The sequence below is a fragment of the Balaenoptera ricei genome, chromosome 3, assembly GCF_028023285.1.
Source record: "Balaenoptera ricei isolate mBalRic1 chromosome 3, mBalRic1.hap2, whole genome shotgun sequence".
NCBI lineage: Eukaryota > Metazoa > Chordata > Mammalia > Artiodactyla > Balaenopteridae > Balaenoptera > Balaenoptera ricei.
In genome coordinates this window covers 166,044,381-166,057,045 of record NC_082641.1, presented here as the reverse complement: position 1 = coordinate 166,057,045, position 12,665 = coordinate 166,044,381, and the positions used below count along the sequence as shown (strand labels likewise).

The following is a 12,665-nucleotide window of genomic DNA, read 5'->3' as shown; positions in this document are numbered from 1 at the left end:
AAAATTAAAAACTTTTGTGTATCAGAGGACATTATTAATAAAGTGAAAGACAATGTACAGAAGAAAAATTTTGCAAATCATATATCTGAAAAGAGTTTAGTATACAGAATATATAAGGAATTCTTTCAACTCACCAACAAAAGCACAAACAACCCAGTTAAAATGGGCAAAGGACTAATAGACATTTTAAAGACGATATACAAATGGTCAGCAAGCACATAATAAGATGTTCATTATTATCAGTCATTAGGGTCGTGCAAATTAAAACCACAACAAAATACTACTTTACACATGCTGAGATACAAGAAAAAGGGTGTGTGTGGGGGGAATAACAACTGTCAGCAAGGATGTGTAGAAATTGGAATCTGTGTACACTGCTGGTGAGAATGTAAAGCAGTACATCCACTGTGGAAAACAGAATGATGGTTTCTCAAAAAGTTAAATATAGAATTACCATATGACCCAGCAAGTTCACTGCTAGGTGATGGAGTCCCTAGGACTGAAAACAGGGACTCGAGCAAATACAGGTACACCCATGTTCAGAGCAGCACTATTCACAATAGCCAAAAAATGAAAACAGCCCAATATCCACCAATGGATCATTCAGCCATAAAAAGGAATGAAGTACTGACACATGCCACAACATGGATGAATCTCAAGAATATTGTGCTAAGTTAAAGAAGCCAGACACAAAAGACCACATTTTGATTCCATTTATATGAAATGTCCAGAGTAGGCAAATTCACAGAGACAGAAAGCAAGTTGGCGGTTGCTAGGGGCCAGAGGGAAAGGAATGGGGAGAAACTGTTTATTGGCATTTTATTTGGGGGTAACAAAATGTTCTGGAACTAGATAAAGATGGTGGCTTCACAACACTGTGAACGCACCAAACACCACTGAACTTAAAATGGTTACTTAAAAATGGTTACTTGCATTTTATGCAAATTTCACCTCAATAAAAAGTATAAGGGCAGGTGGGGTAGTTGGGGGTGACCAGGACAGGGTGCACAGAGAGAGAGTGCAGTAGGACAGGAGCAGAGACTCTGTCCTGTAGGGATGAGGGGACCACCAGTGGTGTCTTCTCAGAGACTGTTGACAGCCCGCTCAGTGTGGACCGGGGAGTCCCAGGAAGGGTGGGACCTCCCCCATAGCACCTCAGCCTCATCAACACCTCTGCACCTGTGCTGACTCAAGACAGGCGAGGAGCAGGAGGAGAGTCAGACAGGGCCAAGCCACACCTGCCTAGGGTAGATGGCCATGGGGGGTCAGCAAACCTGCCTGTAGTGTTGGCTTCCCCCAGTGGACACCAGATTGCTGCCTGAGGGTGGCGCCCAGGACTTGGAAGCCCCTGGCCCATGTACCCAGCATCATAGCCCACCCTGGGCTGGCAGGGAGCCATCTCCCACCCCAGGCAGGCCAGCTGGTCCATACAAGTTCAGTGATACCTGTCTTAGTGCCTCTGGACCACCCCTCAGGAAAAGCTCAGCGGTGTCCACACTGAGGCTCCCTCCCCTACCAGGGCCCTGGCCACCCTGCGGCCTTCTCAGCAGTCTCCCTTGGCCCCTGTACTGCACCCACAGGCCCTGGGCCACACCCTCCAGACCCTACCACAGGTGAGTCCTCTAGCCTACTCTACCCTAACCCCAGTCATGGAGCCCACGGCCAGGGCACACTGCCATGATGGGTGACCACTCCCTGGTTGTGTGGGTCATGTGGAACAAGGAGTACTTCCGTCGGACATTTTTCAGGGGAAGGGGTCTTAGTAACTGGGTACTATCGCTTCTGGAGAAAGGGGTTCACACGCCACAGGCTTCAGAGTCATTAGGCTGCAAATACAGATCTCTGGGCTCCCTAGGGTTCTGGTCCTGGTCTGTTGTGGGGCCCAGGAATCTGTATTTGTACCTTGAAACCCAGGTGAGGCAGGGAGGGGTCAGAGCCGTACAGACCCTGAAGGAGTGAGCCTCAGGTGCTGGAGGGTGTCATCCCTTCCCCTGCCTCACCTGCATCCCTGAAGCCCCTCCCCTCGGTGACCCAGCAACTCCACTGATGTGCTGGGTGCTACAGCTGAGGCTCCTCCTTCAACTGGCTCTTTGAGGGGAGGACACCCAGAAAACCAACACGGCCCTCAAGAAGCCCACACTCTGGATGCTAAGACAGGCTAACTCCAGAGAAGGAAGCAGAGATCCCAGCCACTCCTGTTTTTGAAGTCTGTCGAGGATGTGTGAAATCAGATGCTCTGAGTACCTCACCGTTCAGGACTTTCCAAAAACTTTCAAGAGACAATGCAGGGCCAGAGGCAGCAGCACTGGGTGAGACCCTGGGCAGCAGCCCACCTCTTTTAGCCCTTCTGAGGGATGAAGCCCTGGGGTCCAGTGGGCCAGGAGGCTAGGTGGAGGAACAGCCTCTGCTGAGCTCTGAGAGAAGGAACTATCCCAGTTCCTTGGGGGTCTTGGCCAAGCTCGTGCAGCAGGAGAGGGCAGGAGCAGGGTGCCGGGAACCGCTGGCAGAGAGAGGTAAGGCCCCTGCCTGGGAGGGAGGGGTCTCTGGGGAGTTGGGGCAGGGCCAGGAGGGGACTGATGAGCTTAGCATCCTTGGTGTGGGGAGTTCAGGCAAGAGTGGGGGGGCAGGGTCTGGATGGGACACGGTGGCCAAGCTGGGGCCGCAAGACCCACTTGGCCTGAGGACCAGCTGCTGAGGGTACCTGGGAGATCCCAGCTCCTAGCCGCCCAGGGCAAGTTCGGGCCTCTCTCCTGCCTGTACAGCTCTCTTTCATGCACCACCCTCTCATTCTTTCAGGAGGTCCATCCCTACTCAGAGAGTGCAGCCAGCCTGGGGTATAGGGACCCCTCCAAGGGCCATAGGGGGCAGGTTAAAGGAGGTGACGTGTATGTCAGTCCCAGCCAACCCAGGGGTTGCCTAAGCACAAGGAAAACCCTGACTGCAGAGCCCAGGCCTGATTGCCCAGGAGAGAGCATATACCTGTGGGCCTAAGACACCAGAAACTCAAGGCTGGGATTGGCTGTGGGCCTTTGGCCCTCCTGTGAGTCATCTTGGTGGCCCCACTGGTCCTGGCCTACCCCAGGGGACAAGAGGGCAGTTCCACCCTTCCTGGAAGCAGCAGGCCAGTCTAGTTCCGGGGATGCCATGAGGATTTTCTAAATTACGTTTCCGGTCCATCACATGGGTCAGAGGCAGCCTTGAGGGATAGGCCAGGAGCTGGTCCCTTCCCTCTCTCCTCCAGACTGCAGCCCAGACATCCCACCCCTACTGTTCTGCCCCACAGAGCCCACCAAGTGCCTCTCCAGCGTCTGGGGACCTGAGTCTAGATTCTGCCAAGAGGAACTGGGATTCAGAGCGGCTTCCTGGACCCTGGGCCTGGCCTCCCCTGCTGTCTCTGACTAGGGAAGTTCCAGCATGTCCTCCTGAGCCAAGGCCCCTCTGCCACCCACTGCAAACCCCGTTACATCCCAGCAGTTTGTCAACACTCCATGGGCACCCAGGGCTGCACGATTTGTGAATCAGAGCACCCCTTGGTCAGCACCCAGAGTCCCACTCTGGTCAGGAGACCCCAGGTGTCCCCTTCCCCACTGCAAAAAACCTGACTGTGAGTGTACACGGAGCTCCCACTCACTGTGGGCCTCTCTACAGTGGTGGGCCCATCCTGTATCCCGTTGTTCAGTCGCCTCCCAGGACATCACAGATAGAATTCATAGGTGGTACCCTCCAAGCACCGCACAGGTAGATGTTAAGTGTCAGTGAGTGGCGGGGACAGGAGCCTGTCTAGAGGGGGAGATTCCTGGCGGGTGGCTGGGGGGCAAGCACAGGGAAGCATTTGGAGTCTCTTGGAGGAGCAGTAAGTGGAGAGGACTGCGGGGATGTGGGGAGGGTGTCTGTTTTAAGATGGTCTTAGAGCGTGAGTGTAAACTGATGAGATGATCTAGGACGGGTTGGTAAACTATGGCCCGTGGGCCAAGTCTGGCTGCCACCTGTTTTATAAGTGAAGTTTTATTGGAACAGCCACACCCTTTTGTTTCTGTATTGTCGCTGGCTGCTTCTACTCTACAATGGCAGAGTTAAGTACCTAGTTGTAACAGAGACCATAATCAGCTAGATTAAAGCCACTGGGGGCCACTGGGGAGGATGGGAAAGATTTACACAATGTGCTCCTGTCCTCATTAAAGGAAACCGCATGGTTGATGAGGCTTGGACAGAAACAACCAAGTATGACAGCTGAGCACCCTTCAAACTGTCCCTTGGGGGGCTATAGCTGTGACTCAACTCCAGCATGCTGTTGCTCAGAGAGTGAAGTACACATGTGCAGGCCTTGGACCGTCTCCTCTCTTGAGGCCTCTGTCTCACTACCTGCTCCACTTCGCCTGGGCTGCTCCACCTCACCCAGGCTGCTCTCTCTCACTCATGCTGCTCCCTCTCATTTGGGCTGCTCCACCTCACCCAGGTTGCTCCCTCTCATTTGGGCTGCTCCACCTCACCCAGGTTGCTCCCTCTCATTTGGGCTGCTCCACCTCACCCAGGCTGCTCCCTCTCACTCATGCTGCTCCCTCTCATTTGGGCTGCTCCACCTCACTCAGGCTGCTCCCTCTCACTCATGCTGCTCCCTCTCATTTGGGCTGCTCCACCTCACCCAGGCTGCTCCCTCTCACTCATGCTGCTCCCTCTCATTTGGGCTGCTCCACCTCACCCAGGCTGCTCCCTCTCACTCATGCTGCTCCCTCTCACTCATGCTGCTCCCTCTCATTTGGGCTGCTCCACCTCACCCAGGCTGCTCCCTCTCACTCATGCTGCTCCCTCTCACTCATGCTGCTCCCTCTCATTTGGGATGCTCCACCTCACCCAGGCTGCTCTCTCTCACTCATGCTGCTCCCTCTCATTTGGGCTGCTCCACCTCACTCAGGCTGCTCCCTCTCATTCAGGCTGCTCCCTCTCATTTGGGCTGCTCCACCTCACCCAGGCTGCTCCACCTCACCCAGGCTGCTCCCTCTCACTCAGGCTGCTCTCTTTCACTCATGCTGCTCCACCTCACCCAGGCTGCTCTCTCTCACTCATGCTGCTCCACCTCACTCAGGCTGCTCCCTCTCACTCATGCTGCTCCCTCTCACTCATGCTGCTCCCTCTCATTTGGGATGCTCCACCTCACCCAGGCTGCTCTCTCTCACTCATGCTGCTCCCTCTCATTTGGGCTGCTCCACCTCACTCAGGCTGCTCCCTCTCACTCATGCTGCTCCCTCTCATTTGGGCTGCTCCACCTCACCCAGGCTGCTCCCTCTCACTCATGCTGCTCCCTCTCACTCATGCTGCTCCACCTCACCCAGGCTGCTCTCTCTCACTCATGCTGCTCCACCTCACTCAGGCTGCTCCCTCTCACTCATGCTGTTCCCTCTCATTTGGGCTGCTCCACCTCACCCAGGCTGCTCCCTCTCACTCATGCTGCTCCCTCTCATTTGGGCTGCTCCACCTCACCCAGGCTGCTCCCTCTCACTCATGCTGCTCCCTCTCACTCATGCTGCTCCCTCTCATTTGGGCTGCTCCACCTCACCCAGGCTGCTCCCTCTCACTCATGCTGCTCCCTCTCATTTGGGTTGCTCCACCTCACTCAGGCTGCTCCCTCTCACTCATGCTGTTCCCTCTCATTTGGGCTGCTCCACCTCACCCAGGCTGCTCCCTCTCAATCATGCTGCTCCCTCTCACTCACGCTGCTCCCTCTCATTTGGGCTGCTCCACCTCACCCAGGCTGCTCCCTCTCACTCATGCTGCTCCCTCTCATTTGGGCTGCTCCACCTCATTCAGGCTGCTCCCTCTCACTCAGGCTGCTCCCTCTCATTTGGGCTGCTCCACCTCACTCAGGCTGCTCCCTCTCACTCATGCTGCTCCCTCTCATTTGGGCTGCTCCACCTCACTCAGGCTGCTCCCTCTCACTCATGCTGCTCCCTCTCATTTGGGCTGCTCCACCTCACCCAGGCTGCTCCCTCTCACTCATGCTGCTCCCTCTCACTCATGCTGCTCCACCTCACCCAGGCTGCTCTCTCTCACTCATGCTGCTCCACCTCACTCAGGCTGCTCCCTCTCACTCATGCTGTTCCCTCTCATTTGGGCTGCTCCACCTCACCCAGGCTGCTCCCTCTCACTCATGCTGCTCCCTCTCATTTGGGCTGCTCCACCTCACCCAGGCTGCTCCCTCTCACTCATGCTGCTCCCTCTCATTTGGGCTGCTCCACCTCACTCAGGCTGCTCCCTCTCACTCATGCTGTTCCCTCTCATTTGGGCTGCTCCACCTCACCCAGGCTGCTCCCTCTCAATCATGCTGCTCCCTCTCACTCATGCTGCTCCCTCTCATTTGGGCTGCTCCACCTCACCCAGGCTGCTCCCTCTCACTCATGCTGCTCCCTCTCATTTGGGCTGCTCCACCTCACTCAGGCTGCTCCCTCTCACTCAGGCTGCTCCCTCTCATTTGGGCTGCTCCACCTCACCCAGGCTGCTCCCTCTCACTCATGCTGCTCCCTCTCATTTGGGCTGCTCCACCTCACTCAGGCTGCTCCCTCTCACTCATGCTGCTCCCTCTCATTTGGGCTGCTCCACCTCACCCAGGCTGCTCCCTCTCACTCATGCTGCTCCCTCTCATTTGGGCTGCTCCACCTCACCCAGGCTGCTCCCTCTCACTCATGCTGCTCCCTTTCATTTGGGCTGCTCCACCTCACTCAGGCTGCTCCCTCTCACTCAGGCTGCTCCCTCTCATTTGGGCTGCTCCACCTCACTCAGGCTGCCAATGAGGCCCGATGGGCACCTGAGATGGAACCTCCAACTCACTCATCAATAATTTTGGATAAAGTCCCAGGTCTTATGGGTCTTACACCGCAGTTGTTGGGTGGGGACGGATAAGGATTTAAGCAAACAGGAGAGCTTCAGACAGTATGAGTGCTGCAAAGACTCTGGCAGGATCCTGATCATGCACCTGCCCCATGAGGATCCTGTTCACTTGGTGGGGTTTTACCTGAGTTCTTGCTTCTCTTCCACTCTAGCTTTTCCAGGCTGCCAGGTGGCATCTATCAGTTGAGGATTTGCACCTGTTTTGTTCTGAGGTCCCGCCTGTGGTTTCTATTCCCATCATGTGAGTGCGGAGTCTAGTCTGACCAGAAAAACAAGTTCATTTAAAGGGCCCGAAGATGGTTTTTCAGAGACACTAGTCTGCCATTTCTCGATCTACCAGCTTTCCAAATAAAGTCGTATTCCTTGCCTCAAAAAATAAATAAATAAAGGGCCCAAGAAGCAGCAGGCCCTTACTGACCAGGTGGCCAAGCTGGAAAGTCCTGGAGAGGGAAGAAAATGCCTGGGACCACATGGCCGCACAGCTGGGACAGGTCTCTTGGCTGCCAATCATTCCTCTGAACAAAAAGGACAGAGATGGTGACACAGGGGGTGTCCAAACATGAGCCACCCCCCACCCCTCCTTAAAATATCTCCTCTGACTCCAAACCGTATTTGGGCCCAAGAGAACAGCCCACAATGCTCCAGCAATGGCCTTTGTAAATGCCAAAGCCACAGCATTCATCTGGGGCATGAGAGATGCCAGACACAGGCTGCGGGAGCAGAGCACACACACAGAGACCTCAGGAGGGAATCCCGTTCTGTCACCAAGAGGCACCGACCTGTGCGAGGCATTGCCTGGTGCTGGTCACAAACGTGGCTCAGAGGGGTTCCTGATGGAGGGTTCCGTGCTTCACATGATGACACCATCAAAAGATGCCCGAAGAGGTGGCTGGACATGCAGCTTCTCACCTGGGAAATGCAGGATAATCACACATGCCTCAGCCCAGGCACATGGTGAGTAATGTAGGAGAGCTAGCTGTCACTGCATTAGCATCGTTATGCTTTCTGTTAGCTTTTATTCCTACCTCCATCTGAAGTCACTATCCTTTTCCCAAATTTTCTTTTTTGTAACTAATCTATTTTCTGAGATATTTTATGCATCCTTTAGAAGCTGCTCTAAAAACTTTTGGAACAAGGTACATTGAGTATATGCTGTGTGTGTGCCTGTCTGCATGTGCCTGCACGTTTCCATGTGTCTGTGTGTCTGCATGTTTCTGTGTGGGACTGCAGGTCTCCTCATATCTGTGTGTCTCCATGAGCATCATGTGCCTGAGTCTGTCTGCACATATGTGTCTGTGTGTGTGTATGCCTCTGTGTGTGCACACACATGCACATATGAATAAATAACTGCATAATTACCTCTGAGTTGGTGAGGGATGAAGTCCCAGAACAGCTCTCCCACATTGGTTTTAGTGGATTAGCACGTGCTCCAGGAGCCCATGTGATGGAAGGCTTGCTTCCATGGAGTGGCCACCAAAGGTGATGGAGACACAACCTCCTCCTTCTGGGCCCAGTTGCATGGGAAGGAAGTTTGTGTGACAAAATCCTGAATGTATAGAAACATTGCGTAACATTACAAATGTACCTGACATCATAGGAAGACGTGAAACTTGACAGCAGCTCATGGTTGGCATTGCTCCTCAGGGCATGCGTGGCCAGAAAGTTCTTCTGATGGCCCTTGGAGCATGGGCTTCCAGAGTCAAACACTCTAGCTGTGTCTGCAAGTCAGAGTTTTACCTGAAAATAACCTCCTTTTCCTTATGTAGATTAAAAAGTAACTAGGGAAGAAAACTATTTTTCCAGCATAAATTTCCCCTCTTCTTTCCTTTCACAAAGAATATCTGCTAAAATAGTTTTGAGTATATCACCACAAGGTGTACTAAAAGGCAAACATCAGTTCTGGAGGGGACGTGCACAGGCTCCCACCCTGCAGGGCACCTGGTGAGAATGTGTCTGCACAGTTACTACTGCAAACAGTTCTTCAGGACCAGTTATTATCATAGGAATTAATGTTTAATGGTCAATCCATAAATAAGATGAGAATTGCAACTGAAGAACAATCCCAGAGAGGAGATCATGGATTTAAAGCTTGATTTCAAAGCAGTCTAATGATATACTTACTACTACGTGTTTAAACTGTGACTTTTACCATGGTAGTCAAGGAAGAGGCTGTTTTATGGTCAGTCTCAGCTACAATTTATTTTGTTGGTTTTACAGGAAATTTAATGTCTTGTTTTTAAGTTTGCCTTGCAATATCAAGACACTGATCCAGAAGCTCCAGGGAAGGAAAACTTGTGTTGCAAAGCTCCACACAGCTGCTTGCATTTTTAATTATAAATTAGAAAAGTCAGTAAAGAAGCACCCAACACTTGCAAGGACCCTGGAGCCATCCCTAATCTATGCAGACATTTAGTTCCAATGTTTGTGGGTCACGGAAGAACCAGGAGGGTTCCAGAACTGCAGCATGCAGTTAGTACCTTAAAGAAGGACCCCAGACAGCTCTGCATGGAAGGTGGTGTGTGGGAAAAACCTATTTCTGCCGTGAACTCTTCAGCTTGCCCACATTCATCCAGAGATATGACAAAAGTAGGTATTCACATGCCCATTTGGCCTTGGCCTAGCCTCCTGAGGTGACTCCACCCAGTATCCTGGTTTGTTTCCTCCTCCACAAGCCAGAGTTTCCTAAGCTTTTTTCCAGTTTTAAGCATTCCATATACATGTTTTTATTTTAAGCCAGCATGATCCTTCCTGAGAGAAAGTAAACACAAACCATTAATTAGTTGACCCTCATTATTTGCAGATTCTGTATTTGTGAATTTTTCTACTTTTTAATTTTGATTTCCTTAAACCTTTTGAAACTCATTTGGCCTCTTTCAGTGAAGACCTGAAAATACAGGACTACAGTTGGGGAGAAACGCCTGACCTCCTGGGCAGGATGGTTCTGCCCAGAGGGTGGACTCAGAGGTTGTCTGCCCTATGCTCCTTCTCAGGGTAAGACTGTTTTTGGCTCTCACCACAGCGGGGCCCTGGGCGGCCTAGGGGATGGTTCACTCTCCTTCTGCAGAGCCTCAGCTTCCCTTCCCTTTGTCAGGGGGTGGGGATTAAACCGGGAGCCTCTCTTCCTCCTAAACCCTCCTCAGCTGCCTCTCCTTGAGCTCTGTGCCGTATCGTCCATCACTCAAGGAGAAGATGAGCCAGGCTTAGGAAGGGAGGACGGACAGCAGCCTCCCTTTCCTCAGTGGAAAGTTGGTCCAAAGGCTTCCTTTGGCTGTAACAAGGCACTGCGTATACTGCAGTGGGGAGTGGGACCAACAGCAATTGGGGAGGAACTGACAGCACTCAGGGAGGACGGGGTCCAAGAGATGAGGCCATGAGGGTCCTACTGCCCCTTGGAGTGAGGAGCTGGGTGTGGGCCCACCCGCGGGAGTCACCATCCCTGTCTGGAGCCTGGGCCTAGGTGAGCTGGCGTAGCTGTCTCACTGCACATTTCCTTCTCCCATCCTTGGCTCTCAGCCGGCCAGGAGCCAAAGCCTGGCCAGCTAGGAGTGGCACCCCGCCCTGGGGGGCAGGAGGAGGGGGTGATAGCGGGGAAGATGGTGATAACCATTCTCTGCTGGTCTGCAGAGAACTTGGGGTGCCACAACTCCTGTCCTTCCAAGAGAAAGTCTATGTCTGACCCAGCTTCCTCAGCCTTCCCAGAGTCCAGAGCTCGACCCAAGTTTCCCTGGGTGGTGCATTAAGAACAGGGCCCCTGGTGTCCGGTGGGGCATTGGGCCGCTCAAAGCCAGCAGCAGATGGGCCAAAGGGAGCCCCGTGGCTGTGCACATCCTGTGCCCTTCCCAGCTAGTCCTTGGAGTGCTCTGATGAGCATGTGGTCCCTCTCCCATGGAGGGAGGAAGCAGTGGAGGTGGAGATGGGAGAACACAGGAAACTAGTGTAGTATGCCCCCACAAAGGATGTGTGTGCCTTGCTTATTTGAGAAACACACATGGGAGGTTTTAGCGCTGTGAAGCCACTTTGGCTAATGAATTTCTTTACCGCTGTGCCTTTTCAGAGGGACCATGTGGACCCTGCATTCACTAGGGTTCCTCAGGTCCCAGGACAGGGAAGTGACATCCTAGTGTTCATGCCAAAGTCCCACATCCTGGGAAACTCCTCCCTGGGGTGTGAAAGGTCCAGGGTCTGTGACTGAAGCAGAAGACTGGGAGAAGAGTAAAAAGTTCGTATGGTGGCCCCAAAACTTGATGAAAGCAGTACTGTTTGGTGTCCACTGGATAGGGCACAGATTGCTGGTCTTCCGTAGTTACTGGGCACTGTGACCTGTGACTCACACTGGCGGGCCACTCAGATGGAGTGATGTAGTCCAAGGACTGCTGTGCTCTGTGCTGAGGTGGTACTAGTCAACTGTTGCATGGGGAGTGCACAGAGTATGAAAAAGAGAATGATGGTTACTAGTGCCAGTACAACCTGGCTGTCCCCAATAGGAAGGCTTCAACGTCAGACGGAAGGACCACACACCTGGATGGGAAGCCAGAGCCCACACAGAGCACGTGTATCACACGCTGGATCTGGAGTGGGCAAGGAGCAAGAGTTGACCACATACATGGAGACCAAACTCAAGTCCCTCTGAGACGACAACACTTCTGCCCCAGACACAGGTTTCCATCTCCCTAAGGGACACCAATGTGCAGCTGACAGTAGTGGCTGCTGAGTATCTTGGGCACGCCACCCAAACGAGCACCATTCCCTCCACCGCCGTGGCTGAGAATACTCACATTTCCTAATTCAGATGTTGCAACTAATGTACTGTGGGTGGTAGAGGGGAAAGTCTGGAGCAGACAGCCTCAGATCCACCCTTGCCCAGGGCTGCACAGCTTCTTTGGGAGCCACTGCCCGACGACAGAACAGAGCATGGCTGACCTCGGTTATTAGGAGGCAGAACTCCTTGTCCTGCCACAGGGCACCCTGGTCCAGGCTCCCAACCCACCCAGACGCTCTCACACACCCATGCACACACACTCACACCCCAAACCCTTCATATGCACATAGGTCCCACACCCAAATCCATGTACATACTCATGCACACATTCATTCATCCACACACTCACACAAATCCTAAAACCACATGCGCACACACTGACACACACACCCAAACCCTTGCACACACCATGCACACACACATATACACACACCCATGCACATACACACTAATGCACACTGAAACCCACACACATACCCATGCACACACACCTCTAAATCCACCCACATACCCTGCATCGCACACACCTGACCCCACACCCAATACACACATGCACACACACACACTCACGTACACACACCATTGTCCTGTGATGTGTCTTCACCCAGGCTCAGGAACACACAGCAACAGCACCAAGAGAGCCTGGTGGGCTACAGGTCAGAACACTCTCTCCCACTGGCTCCTCTGCCCTAGAGCCAGGCTAGCCCCCTCTCTTCCACCCCACAAGGCTGTTCCTGCTGCACCCTTGGACACCCCAGGCATGCCTCCCCTGACCAAACCCAGCTCTGGAATCGGGAGGGAGAGAGGCCGGCCCTGGGCAGGGCTCCTGGTTAGTATCCTGTGCAAATCCTGGTGACCAAGGCCTGAGGAGCTGAAGGTTAGGGTTTGAGGAGGCCATGGGTCTGCTCAGAAAGTGGGACCCTAAGGATCTATTGTATAGCACAGGGAACTCTGCTCAATGTTATGTGGCAGCCTGGATGGGAGGGGAGTTTGGGGGAGAATGGATACATGTATACGTGTGGCT

The 12,665-nt window shown here is 53.2% G+C and overlaps 1 protein-coding gene across 4 annotated transcripts in view; it reads right to left on the bottom strand.

Moving 5' to 3' along the window:
- SNAP47 (synaptosome associated protein 47) overlaps window positions 1-12,665 on the bottom strand; it is a 159,603-nt gene that overhangs the window by 71,452 nt on the left and 75,486 nt on the right. Inside the window, exons 6-8 of one of the 4 annotated variants that reach the window (XR_009502506.1) lie at window positions 8,242-8,428; window positions 7,662-7,791; window positions 6,872-7,397 (exon numbers count right to left, since the gene is read on the bottom strand). The exons of 1 other annotated variant lie outside the window; for it this stretch is intronic. The gene's annotated coding sequence lies outside the window, so the exon portion shown is untranslated. Of the gene's footprint in view, window positions 1-6,871; window positions 7,398-7,661; window positions 7,792-8,241; window positions 8,429-8,468; window positions 8,601-12,665 lie in introns of those variants that run through there. 2 more of the 4 variants (XR_009502507.1, XM_059917934.1) reach the window with 2 other exon arrangements.